Here is a 14,356-nt window from a genome sequence, read left to right on the forward strand (position 1 = left end):
GATTAGAAGGAGCAGAAGGAGGAATGAAAATTTACATAAAATAGAGAACTTCAAGAGCCATGGTGCTGGTACTTTTGTTAAATTGGTGATAGGTTTGATAGAGGTAGTTTATTTCATTGTTATTCTTCCTAACTAGGCTGACTACACTACGAACCCATAAATGTATATCCATATATATATATAGATAGGTATTAATTTTCTATACTAATATATATATGTAAACTATTAGTTGATTATTAAATATTTCATAATGTTTTTACATTCATGCAATATATATTAGTTTAGAAAAGTAGTATCTCCTAAAGTCAGTTACTATTGGAATCATCTTGAATGACAGGATAGATAAGCTACTACCTGAGTTACCATATTATCAGATAACTCCGTACATTCTCCATTTTCGGTCTCTATCACTATTGGCTTGTTGGCAGGCAAAAGAAAGGGAAAATCACAGATAATACAGTTATCTTTCTCTTTAAAAGCTTAACTGATATCCCGAGTTCTTTTAGAAATCAGAATATATATATTTAACATTCAGTTGACAATGTGACATGTCATTCCAGGCCTGCTGAGCCTTCTCCCTTTCTTCCTTCATTCAGTTTAGAAGTGCTGGCATGATAAGAATAAAGAAAGTCAAATAAATCATCTGCTAAAGGCTCACATGTAAGGTATAGGCAAATAGTGCAGGAGTACTGATTAAAACAAGCAGATTGAAACCCTGATCACCTAAACCTCTCTAAGCGCAGAGATTGGCAAGGGAAGAGCTTCAAGCCTTTGAAGTGGCCCTGTACTATCAGGAAAGATGATGTGAATGTGAATCCGAGCACTTGTCAAGTGCTGTGTGTTTAACTGAAGAGATAATTGTATGCAAGTCTATGGAATCCCTGGGCAGATGAAAAATGTGGAGTTTGGTAGATTATTAAATATTTCATGATGTTTTTTACATTCATGCAAGTATAATATAATTAGATGTTGGCTTAGTTTGTGCTTTTGACTGCCATTGCTAATTTTTTTTTCATTCCAGAATTTTATTAACTCTCAACCTCAGAGTCATTACTTTCAGGGTGAACTTCATATTTTGCTTTGCCTAAGCTTAAGGCTTTAAAAATCTATAAAAAGAAAGAAATGAAAAGAAAAATAAAGAATCAGGTCCTCATTGTTTCATCCATGAATACAGATTTTGATATTTGTGTTCCTTTCCTTTTCTCTCTCTGTGTTCTCCCCTCCTTCTTTACCTTCCCTCCCTTCTCTATCTACCTCTTCTCTTTCTGTCTCACTTTCCTTTGTCGTCTTCTCTCTAGTTGCTGGATAGATACTATAATAGTATTTTTGGGGAAGGAGTAGCTTCTACACAGAACCAAACACTTGAGGAATTTGCATCATCAGCTCTCTGATGCTTTAGGTCAGAACACTAGATTGACAGGTTGATTCCACTCCTTATTAGTTCGCCTGGGCAAGCAGTCCTTCATTCTTTTGTTTGTTCATTTATCCAATAAATGCATGCATTGAGTTCCTACTCTGGGCCAGTGCTGTGGTGAACTCCTGTGATACACAGATGAGAATAACATTGTCCTGTCTTTCAAAACATTCACTCTCTGAAGAGATTGCTCCGGTTTGTGGTTTAGAGGTGGAAGCTGCCCTACATCTAGGATGAGATTAAAGTGATTTAAAAGTGAGCATGAGAGTCATTCTTGGGGACATTGACCTACCTCTGCAAACTCTTCCCTCCAACTCTATTGTATTTGTGTTTGCTTTGGGACCTTTAAATAAAATGACAAGGCCATAAGGGTTTGAGCACTGGGTTAATTCTGGGGACATCTGCTTCTTTTTTTGAGTACACGAATGGGTATATCAATTAAGGGAGATTTTGTCCTTTGTGGAGGATAGAAGAAAGTAGAACCACTGTTTTTTTTAAATGGAATCAAGATATTTGTCACTGAGTTGTGGCTTTAAAGAGGGTGGCAAATTGCTGAAACCCTTGGCTATGTGTTATTTTTTTTAATCTGAGTATGTATGATTCTCTCTCTACCACCTAACTGAATTTCATAGCTTCCTCTCAACATGGTCTTTGTGGACATCCATCTATTCATCCATTTGTTCGTTCATCCATCCAATTTAATTTGGGTACCAGACTCTGTAAGCCATATATGGCCCTCAACCTTTCATGGAGCTAAAATTTTACTCCGTCTGTGCTCCTCCTGTTCACATAGGAAAACTAAGATTAAAACTATCCAAAGATAGTGACAGTGGAAATTTTAAATTGTAGCAACCATGCTGAGAAAGAGGCCTGTTTAATATGGATAGTGTTATCAATAGAAAACCAAACCTTCATTTAATAATATTTTTTTTCTATATCTGTATTTTATCTGTTCTAAAACTAGTATCAGTTTTACTTCAAATGCAAGATATGGCTAGAAAGTAAATTCCTTTTAATAGTCAAAAGAATACAAAATTATTTTATCTGTGAGCTTTGAGTTAAAATAATAGGAACCCATGTAGACAATGCTTATTGTAATAAAACAAGGAAATTTTGTTTACTAGGCTATCATTTTTGTTAATAAAACCATAAAGTGTTCTAGGTCAAATACTTATGTTCATTTATAGATATTATGAGGTCTTCAGGTAACTGACAGATGACTGTATGATAGTTGCAGAAATGTTTTAAGGATATATATCTATTTTTAAAAATGTCTTTACTATTTCTCTCTGTGCTCCCCCAAATGTAACACTATTTCTTTGTTGCTAAGATGCATTTATTGCTATATCATTGAATGCCTGACTTTTATTTTGGAATAAATCCAATGCAAATATCCACATTAATGTAACATATGCAAAGGTCAGGAGGTCCAAGGGGTGGTTCCCACAGCAACAGACCTTTGTTACTCCAGAGCTTGGCAGTGTTTGCTTTCAGTTGATGTTAGCAAAACTTTTCTGTTTAATGATGTATGCCATGACACAGTTGTTATGGAAATATTAATGAGGAATTTGTGATTTCCATTTAGGAAAATCTCAATTTTGGTGCTGTCACAGTTTGAAGGCTGTTTTATACTTCCCATATTTATGAAAAACAAAAGTAACCATTGGAATGTTAAAGAAGACATGCACTCTTTTTCTTCCTAAAGAATTACCTAACAATCACTCATTTAATCATCAAACAACTAATTGTGAATATTGGTTTATGTGAATATATAATAAATAGATGGAACTTTTTTTTTACAAATTAAAAATGTAGGGAAATATTTAATTATAAGTGGGATATTTTTGTGTATTTGTGTCTATGGAGTCATCTATATGATTGGAAACCAAATGAAGCCATACCCATCTTCTTTATGATAAAAGAGACTAATTTTTTCCACTATCATTGAAAGTCAGCCTGTCCATGGACGACTGGATTCCATTTCCTCTCAGCCACTTTGGTTCTGGCATTTTCTCTCTCACTCCTAAATTGCCCCCTTCTCCCTCTCCACGAGATCATTCTGATCAACATACATACATCCTTGTCTTCCACAGAGCTACCAACCTACTCTTACTCTTCCTTTCACAGTGAAGCTTATTGGAAGAGGTTTCTGTGTCCATTATGGTCCCTTCTTTCTCTCTTTATCCCACTACAAGGGGATTTTTATGCCTCCTTCTTCACCATGGCTGTCGTTTTCAAGGTCACTAATCCTTATTTCCCAGTTGCCAAAAGTAATGGCCACTTGTTGGAGTGCATCATATTCAACTGCTCAGCAGTTGGATCAGTTCAACATTTCCTTTTCAGGGTACCATTTTTCTTTTAGTGCCTGTGAACTGCACTCTCCAGACACTCTCCTCTTTAGTTTCCTTTGCTGGCTCTTTTCCTGTGCTCTGCCTCTAAAGTTGGGAGTATGCAGGTCTTGGGTCTTTCTGACCTGTGATCTCACTCCCAGTTAGGTTTGAGCAAATATAGGATTCCTAATTTGATTTGGAATTCAGATTTTTTTATTTATTATTTTTTTAACATAGGTATGCGCCATGTTACATATACACAGACACACACTTATTAATCCCATGAAATGTTTTATACGTAATGATATCATTTATTTTTGCTGTATCAGAAATTCACATTTAACTGGGTGTCTTATATTTTATCTGGCACACTCTACCCTTGGTGACCTCATTGAAATAGATAGTGTTAAATATTCTTTATAATGATCTAGAATTTACATTTCTTTAGGATCAGGTTTGTGCCTCCAACTTCCTAAGTAACATTTTGGTTGACTGTTCTTCTCAAACTTGATATGTCTAAAGGAGAATTACCCATTTCCACCCAATTTCCATTTTACTAACCACATCAATGTTCATCTGGTTCTGTAACTCCAAAATCTGGACTATATTCTTGACTACTCTCATCTTTAATACCCTCTTAACAGGTCTTTGAATGAGTCTGAGATATAACATTGAAGACATATTATAAGTGCCTACTTTACTTCGCCAGTATCTGTGTAGGTCAAACATAATTTGCTCAGACTGTGGCCCCCACTTCCTCACTGTTGCCCCAGCTTCTGATACATCCCCTGTCTGATTCTTGATCCATGCAACAGCACTTTTTAATGAGATCTTTAAAAAATATAAATCAAATCATGGTTGCTTTGTTTCAAATGTACCTCCACTTCCATTTGGCAGTAGCTTCCCACTGCACTTTGAATAAATCCAAATTCTTTTTTTAAAATGAATTAATTAATTTTAATTAGGTATATATGACAGCAGAATGCATTTTGATTCATTGTACACAATTGCAGCACAACTTTTCATTTCTCTGGTTGTATATAATATAGTATTGCACCATATGTGCATTCATACATGTATCTAGGGTAATGATGTCCATCTCATTCCACCATCTTTTCTGCCCCCATGCTCCCTCCCCATTCCTCCCTCCCCTTTGTCAAAGCTAAGAAGCCTCTGTGGTTGAATCCTTGCCAGTACCACTCTGTGACTCATGCTTACTCTTTCAGCCACACTGCCTTCTCTCCATTTCACTATTTCTCCTCTTTCCCAGAATAAACTTTCCTCTCCTTTTAATTTTTTCCCCACAGTTATTTTCTTTGGCTAAAATTTCTTACCTATGTCTATCACATTACTGTGTTCTATTTTTTTTCATGGTAATGATCAATACTGGAAATTATCATATTGGCTTCTTTAGACATTCATCTGTTTTTCTTTTTCCCTCCTAGAACACATATTTCATGAAGGAAGGTACTTGTTCCTTCTATTAATTACTTGACTCACAGCTCCCAGAATAGAGCATAGAAGGTACATAAGACATATTGGGTGAAATTTGATATATTGTGTTTTTAAAAATTTTGTGCCACAGATAGCATGATAATTCCAGCATATTACCTTTCTCTGGATTTGAAAATAGATTATAGAATGAAAATATTTCCACGGCTTTTTCCCCTACTGGCATTTATATTATGACGTTGGAGTGTACACATTGGTGAAAACACAGCAATCAGCACCAGAGCAAATACTGAAAATGGCTTCATCTGTTGGTGTGAGTTGGCTTTGTCCCTGGGGAGAAGCCTGACATATTACAGCCAGTCAGGATCCTGCAATGGATTGTCTTTCAGAGTCAAAATTCAGGCTGTCAAGAGGTGGAGAAAATGATTTGTGGCCAGAAGAGATGGTAGATTAATATTTCTGAAAAACTGTGCACTAAACCCCCTATAGCTACTTGTTTGTTCTACTATTAAGACCTCTCTCCCTTGGGTATTATAGGAAATGCTTTGTAGGAAACAGCGTCTTTGCTTTGTACATAGACATTTCCTTTGCCCCAAGATGGGGTTTCCCAGTGAGGTGTAACATTCATTAGCCCCTTTGGACAATGCAGCCTGCTGAAACAGACCCATGTCTTTATCTCACAGCTTCATTTCTGAGTCAGAATGCACTGGATGACTTGGGGAAGTTGTGATGTATGAAGCAGAAAGAAGATTGATTTTTCACAAGGTACCGTGTACCTGGAGTAATGAGAGTGGCAAATTACTTGCTCACTGAGCAAACATGACAGGAATGTCATAGAGCAAATTTATATTTATGCAAACACACTGGGGTCACACAGGTGGGAATTCCGCAAAGTGACCTTATCTCTGGAAGATATCCCTCTAAATCAGCAGCTTGCAGTGGGAAGCTGACACTCAGCAAAAGCTGTGTAATAGCTGCCTAAAAAACAAATACTTCTAATGAATAATGTAATACTCATGGTACAGTAAGAAATACGATAAATTGTGGTGCCATTTTAAAATGAGAGTCTTCAACTTACAGGCTATTTCTGGTGTTCATCTTGGATTTTGTGGCAGTAGAACATAAAATATCTACTTTAATAGAGTAAAAGAAATGGAGTGATTTATCCTAGTCATTGAGGGCCTTTAGAACCTCTCATTTGGTAATGGAAAAAATCAGCGGTTCATAGGGAAGCAGATAATTTTTCTATGTGTAGGCAGCCCAATGCATAGAGACCATGCAAGCTTCTCAGAACATTTGGGGCAGGCAAAAAATTTCAGAAGTCTCTAAGTGACAGAATGATTTTGTGCTAAAATTCCATTAAAACATTTCAAGATTTCCAACATAATAGTTGGCACAATTCACTTTAAAAAAATAGTGCTGATGCTTTTAGCCATAATCTATTAACAGAACATTAAAGTGATACTAATTTTTTTTGTTAATGAGTTGAAAACTTTGCTGATTTTAGTAAGTAGCTCTGTATTTAGAACAATTCTTTCCTGTTTGACATTCATTTTTTGATTATTCATCCAGTCAATTTTTTGAGATCCAAATTCGGGCCTGGAACTAAGTTCAAAGCAGCTCATTCCTAGCAAGCTAGATTGTAATAAAATAAATCCAGAGAAAATGAATCCTGTAAAGCCTAGTCTTGGGAACTGAACTTTGGGAGTCAAGGCAGAACATCTTCTAAGAGAGTTATTACTCATCCACTGTTGTCCCTTTGTGTCTCCAGAATCTTCACTGTAATACTCAATAGGATCCACTTAATTCAGACATTCATAACAACAATGGTGGGATCTTATGAAATAACAGAATACATGGGATGCTTTATAAGTGTCATGTACCCTCCTAAGTAGTCATGTATCTTGTCTAATTTAATTATCGTACTACTCCCATGGAGTCCAGAAACATATCCATTTTGCAGACAAGAAGACAAATGGAGAGGGAGATGAGGTAACTCTTCTGAGGTCACACAGGGAGTTAGTCATCAAGGTCAATCCAGTGGGGCTGTAAAGAGCTCTGTCAGAAGTCTCTGATGCTCCCAGGGGAGTTGAATCTTACTGGGGAGAATGAAGATCTAAAGGACTTTTGTTGAAAATGGCTAAATCCACATTTTTAAATAAAATAAGCTCTAAAATTTATTATGTGACTAAAATATGTTGGCACATAACTTATAGTATAAAATGGGATGCAGATATTCATTTGTAGGACCTACTCATTAGAATTTGAAAATAGACCCCAGTTCCACTCTCAAATTCTTTTTTTTTTTTTTTAATTTTCTTTTGCTCCTTCTTTGTATCCACACAATTTTTGCCCTCTACCAGTGTGTACTGGACTGTCGTATCATTGCTTGGGACTCTTAATTTTTATACTAAGAGCCTTTTTATCCACTTGATCTTTTTAAGAGCAGCCTCTCACTGAATTTTTCAGAAACATTGCTTCCTTTAAAAGCTTTGCAAAATGTGAGTTGTTGTTGGTGCTTGTTATCCTGGCTTTGCTCCTTCCTCTGTTTGTAGGAGGCTGTGGCTATGATTGCCTCTTTCTGGTCTGAGTGCTTTGTGTTCTTTTCCATGTGGTGTGTTCTTTTTGGGTGGCAGTTAAGATTTGAATTTACTATCAGTGGGAAGAGTTCTGACTGGGGCCAGAGATAAAGACAAATTCCCCAGTTGTTAGAAACAGGGATGCCTCCTGGCTCTACTCTCTTAGAGTTATTCTGGTTTCATTACCTCTCTCTACTGTGTGGGCTACATACATAATAGCAATTATCTAACACTTAAGTTTTTCTGTATGTCAGGCATCATTCTAAGTGCTTTGTCTGTGTTAAGTAATGTAATAAGAAAGCCAACTCTGATAGGTAAGATGCATTATTTCCTGCACTTAACAAGAGATTTTTTCCTGGTGCTCCAGACCTCTTGCTGAATAGTTACTGATGTATATGTATACTTGTCCTGGGGAGGGGCAGAGGATTATTCTTGGAAGAGTTAATAGTTAATTTCAATATGACACTAGTTTTTAAATTTGATCTTCTATGTGACTCATTATTTTTTAGAAATGGTAGCAACTGGGGCTGGGGATGTGGCTCAAGGGGTAGCGTGCTCGCCTGGCATGCGTGCGGCCTGGGTTCGATCCTCAGAACCACATACCAACAAAGATGTTGTGTCCGCCAAGAACTAAAAAATAAATATTAAAATTCTCTCTCTCTCTCTCAAAAAAAAAGAAATGGTAGCAACTTCTCCTATTATTTATTAGTTAAACCCTTTTTATGAGTCAAGTCCAGCTCTTTATATGTATTGACACATTTAACCCTCATAGCCCTTGGAGGGAACCTTATAAGTTTCCCCATTTCACAGTTGAGTGAATTGAGGCACTTGCTAATTTTTCCAAATGGCCCAAGATTGGTAAATGTCAAAGGTGGGTTTGTATCCACTAAATCTGGCTCCTGAGCTACCCACTTTAGCCAGTCAATGTCAAATAAAGTGGTTAGAATTATGTCTGCATAGCTTAATTTTTCATGAACCATACAACTTCATTCTTTGATATTTTAAGTGCCTATAAAATCTATCAACCTAAAAACAAAAATAATGTACATTTCTTTCAATTAGACTACAGTCTAATTATAAGCCGTGAATAATCAATATAAGTGAATGGACACAGATGAGGACATAGATGAGGACTAGACTTTGGCACTATGAGGCCCAGTGCTAAGATCAAGAGTAATAGAGCCCAGAGTGATCTTATTGAGGACAGGAGAGTTATAAGTGGGCAGTGTTAGAAGATTGTCAAAAGGTAGTAAGGACAATGGCTAAATTTCAGGTTCAGCACTTTGGCAGGTGAGATCCTTCATGGGTGCTCAAGAGAAGGCATCAGACCTTGGAAAATGGTAGAACTACAGTTTCCAGAACTGGGGCACCACATGAGAGCCAGGCTGCCACATATGATGTGAGTCACATGCTATTGGACCAGATCTATCTAAAAAAATCATTGTTTCTTTGACAGAGAGAGGAATTACTTATATCCTCTCTCAAGTATTAATCAATTGTCATGACTATGAGGATTTATTTCTAGATTTGGTTGCATTCCATTGATTGTATTTACTAGGTTTCTTTTGGTTGGTTCTTGTGATTGAGAGAAAACAGTTTCCTTTGATAGCAAATTGTCTGATGTACACAGGAATAAACAATTAAGAGAGGAGAGGAGAAAAATTCTGCCTCCTTTTCTCTTTTTACAGGAAGGAATGTCAGCAGTGTTCTTCTTAAGGAAGTGGGAATTAAGCCTGTTTAGACATGGTATAACATCAGCAGTCAACTTGCAGATGCAAATGGAGACAAATGTAGTGGTCAGTGTTTATTCTTCACACCCAAAGACAAAAAGTCTTAACCTAGAATCAAGAGAACAACAAAGGTGAACTGCAGTGGAGAACACGTGCTCCCCAGAGCACTCTGAAATTGGATAATACTCCCAGATAGATTGAAACTTAATTGTATTATTATCCACATGTGATGTTTGTACAGTGTGGTGTCAGCAGATGGTATCAAGTGTCCTGTGAACTTGATTATTTTTATATAATTCTTGATACAGAAGGTGTAGCACCACAGAAGAAGAATAAAAACAGGAACAAAGCAGCCCTGCCATTATGTAGCCCTTTTCTCTTTGTGCAAAGTGGTGATGAGTTCAGAGGCCCAGACTCTCCATTCTTCATCTGTATAACATGTCTACCAAGGCTGCTGCTGTGGGATATGGTAGCAGGAGCAAGGGATTTGTAACCAGAAGATCTGGTATGGGTCCTGTGGCTATCACAGAGGGAGCACATCATTTCACCTTTCTGAGTCCTGTTTTCTTCTTATTATGATACAGCTTTCCTGTGTTGGATTATGACTGTGAAAATATTTTGTGTACTCAGGAGAGTCAAAAATCAGAAGCTATCATTTTTATGTTCCCACAGTAAAAAAACAAGTATTATTTTATTAGCAAGTATTACATCACTTTTTTAGTGAGAAAATTTGGCCAAATTTTAATAATAAAAAAAAGTTGGAAACTCAAAAAGGAAGCAGGGCATCAGACTTAAAATATTTATGTTTCTTTTATCTTATTTAGCTCAGCTATTACTTATCTTTGAGCTTCTTTTTTCTTCTCTCATTCATATTATTCTACATTTTTCTTATTGTAATCCTCCTCATAAATAAACAATAAAATACCACACCCATGGGTAGTGTAGATAACTTATTTTTGTCATATTTTCTTTCATATTTGTATGGTATACCATAGTGGTTCATGAACGGTATAGTGAAGACTATGAAAAAATATAAACTCTGTATTTTATCGATAAAAATTGTTCTATTTAGCTTCTCAAGTTTTTATGTTGATGAAACATAAATTCTGAGATGTGCAATGCACCTAATTTTAGAGAGCCATCCAGCAGTGTCCTACTTAAAGAGCATTTATTACAAATATTTGAAATTGCAAATATGCAAAAAGTATTTCTTATTTATGTTAACTGCAAATAGAAACTGAGCTGGTAGCAAGTACACTGCTCAAAATATTTGGTGGCTCATTTCCTTTGAGAGTGTTTGAGAGTCAGATGATGTAAGGGTATGTGTAGATTTCATGCATTTACGTTGAAGTCCTCTGCATGTTATCTCTTCTCTGAGTCCCCTGGTGCCTCCCTGCAGCTGCTACATGGAAGGCAAAAGCTTTCCTTTGGCCACCAGCATCCTCAGTGTTCTGGGTCAGGTCATCACTGCAGATTTGCCTTCACTCCTTTCCTAGACTTTAGGGTGGACCCACATGAGACTACTTCTTTTCACTCTCCTTACAGGTTCTCAGTTCTATGAGTGTTTTCCCAGACTTCCCTTTATTTTACATGCCTTTCTTTCATTTATGCCCATGAAGACCTTACCTTTACCTCAAGGTCTACTCCAGCCTTGGGTTTAGTACCTATTAAAGATGCCCTTGGTGTCAGGAGTAGTGACAGTGCTAGGCGTATGTTATCTAAAGCGAGTCTCAAAGTAGAGTAATGGATACCTGGATAAACCTGTCCTTCTGTCCTGTTTTCCTAAAAGGATTGGATAAAATCAGAGGTTTGTAATGTTTTATTTATTTATTTATTACTTTATGGGTAGAAAATTGGGTTTAAAGTAATTTGCCAGGCTTGGATGAAGACACAATTCGAATCAAACTTGGTATTTTTGATGACTGGTCCTATTTGCCTCGTACCACTTTTGATGCCCTCCATGGGGCTTTGCATACACTAAGCTCTTAATAAGCTTAATAAGCTATTTTTGCATGAGCACATGGTATTTTCCTAAGCCAAACTTTGAGTAAGCAGCTGCATTTCCCTTAAGTTGCTTGATAACAAGTGTGTATATTACTGTTTAATAATCACTAGGTTCCAATGACACACGTATAGTAAATAATACTTTGATAATATGATTTCAAGCACTTAGTCTTTCTAAATTTAATTAAGATAATATGCTATTATATTCATTTCTTTACAGAAATAATGGGAAAAAAGCAATACATTATCACAAACTATTACTGGAAAGATGATTTTTCTTTCTTTTTTTTTTTGTTTGTCATGTTATTGTCAAACTTCAAATTAACTCAAACTCAGGATTTTAATCAGAATGTAGACTCCATGTGTGAGGCAGGGCTTTACCCAGTACTGTCATTGATAAATCACCAGTTTTAGAGTAAAAGTATATTTTTAAATGTCATTTATTGAATGACCAGTGTAGCTTTAGTTTCAATGGATGATAAAACTTTGGCTTTTTAGATAGTGTATTATTAGGATTAAAAGTTGTAAAACACTTTCAGGTAGGTTATTACTTTTAAGCACTTTTAATCTTCAAGACAGTTCTGAGAAGTAATAGTGTTATTTTCATTTTACAAGGTGATCAGTTGAGGCTCAGGAGATGAAGTGACTCTAGAATGCTGACCAAATCTCAAATCCAAGTATTTGTACTCCAAATCCTGTGTCCTTTCTGTGTGACCACATAGTAGGTAGAGGATATAAGCATAGAACAGAATGACGACCAGGGCCATCTAGTTAGGGAAGTTTATATGGAGTAAGTTGTATTTTGGCATCTGAGAAACGGTGCCACCAAAGAATCAATGGCACTGGGCTGGGTGGGAGAGTCAGAATTTGTGGCAGCTCCAAATGGCTCTTTGAGCCTCATGTTGGGGAAAAAGCTACGAGTACCATTTTATTCTCCTTTTACTTCCCTTTCCTCCCATGTCCCAGCTTTCTGAGCCATAAGCTATTTAAGGCTTCAAATTGTACCACCGGCTTCTAAATAGCCTTTTGTGCTCTGTAGTTTTTGTTTCTACCAGCTGAAAAGAGCCAGCTGACTCCTTTGGTATTTTTATACGTTGTGCTTTATTGTTTTCCTCCTGTGTTTTCCACCCGATGCTCAGAGTGCAGATGCTGTGATTGCTACTTCTAGCTCAAGACATCTGTTTTTCAGTAGGTCCTTTTCTTTCTTTCGTTCTTGATTATAATCTTTATGTGGCACTGCTAAAGTATAGAGAGGAAACGTATCTGATCTTGTCCTTCCAAGAATGAATGCTCTGTTTTTAGCCAGTAGATTCTCCCATGGAGGACAATCTGAGTTTCTAGTTGCATTTGTACATTAAAAATCGTCAAATCAAATACTTTACATAGTCTTCTAAGTAGAGCTATTTGACCCAGCAACACTCATTTGAAGTTCATAAGTCTAGGCAGTGAGAGCATATAAGAAGCACATGGGAAAACAACCAATTTGTTTAAGGTCATTTTTCTTTATGTGCTCTTTCCCTGCCTTTCCCCAACTCCTGATCCACGTCAGAAGGTACACCGTCCAAAACTAAAAAGTGCTGCCTTCTCTAAAGCCCACTCAGAAATATGATTGCTTAGATCTAAGGCCACACTGTCTGCACAGACAGTGGTATATACTACTCTTAAAAATAGGATTAGTTGAAGACACGTAAAAATAGGGAGATTTTGGACATGATTCTGTATTTCTGGTTCTTCATGGAAAATGGAACCATATGATAGCACAAGGCTTCTGTTTCCACTTGTCACCACTGAGTTGGGAACAGAATGACTTCTGGAGGTGTGATTGGGCCCTTACTTCAATTACTTCCCTGCCTGGTTCCTAGTGCCCCATCATAGGTCTAGAAGCAATTTTCACTCTCTATATAGCATTGTATCGACAAATAATTTGCTAAGCTTATTTCTAGCCACATATAATTTGCCTCTTTTTGAGCATAAAAAAACTAAAACATTGTCAAGATATCTTTTTAAATAAGCCCAGAAGAGAAATTTAGTGGAAATTATTTTAAAAGGAGTCTGTTTTACAGTATGCAAAACATAACATTAATTGTTGCTTCTGTTCTCAGAGTTTTAATGCAAAGAACTCTGTCTGGGTCTGGAGCTTGAATACCTGGTTTTGAGTTCTGATTCTGCCACTTACTGACTTTGACCTTGGACAAGTTGCTTCACTTTTCTAAGCCTGTCTCCTCTCTGCAAGAGGGATGAGTGTATTTGCCAACCTCATGGTCATGTGTATCAGATGTGATCACGAATGTGAAAGTTCTGGATGCCATATGGCACTGTGCAAGGGTAAGATGCTTTTTGGGGAAGTGGAGCAATAGCATATGGCTTCTCAAGGAGCTCAGAATCTGTTTACAGACACAGAGCTTAAATATAATATAAATAACAGTTGAAATATCTAATTCCATACAAAAGCTGGCGACATTAAATTGCTATCAGGCTTGAGACAATGTGTGTGATCATTCAGGGTAACCAAATACAAAAACCAAAAGGACATATGTGGTATTTTTCCCATTTGTTAATTAACTTAATCCACAATTTTTCTTCATTTACTCTATAATAAGAATCATTATAAGTCCTGGGGATAAAGTAGTGAAATAGAAGTTCTAGGTTTCTCCTCTTACAGTAGTTTATATTTTAGTAGAGGGGAAGACAGATATCTGTGGATCTATAAACAAGTAGATAAACATGTAGACAAATCCCTTAATTGCAAATACTGTTGTGCCATGATAAAGCTAATGAGCTGCTCCCACTATGACTCTTGCCATACTATCTTTTCCCCTATTGTTTTTATTGTATAAAATAGACACA

General features: G+C 36.6%; 1 protein-coding gene across 3 annotated transcripts in view; it reads left to right on the forward strand.

Annotated features, from left to right (window-relative positions):
• Positions 1-14,356, forward strand: part of Tafa2 (TAFA chemokine like family member 2) — a 415,273-nt gene that overhangs the window by 253,984 nt on the left and 146,933 nt on the right. The window lies entirely within an intron of this gene.

This window comes from Ictidomys tridecemlineatus, chromosome 6 (assembly GCF_052094955.1).
Source record: "Ictidomys tridecemlineatus isolate mIctTri1 chromosome 6, mIctTri1.hap1, whole genome shotgun sequence".
Taxonomy (NCBI): domain Eukaryota; kingdom Metazoa; phylum Chordata; class Mammalia; order Rodentia; family Sciuridae; genus Ictidomys; species Ictidomys tridecemlineatus.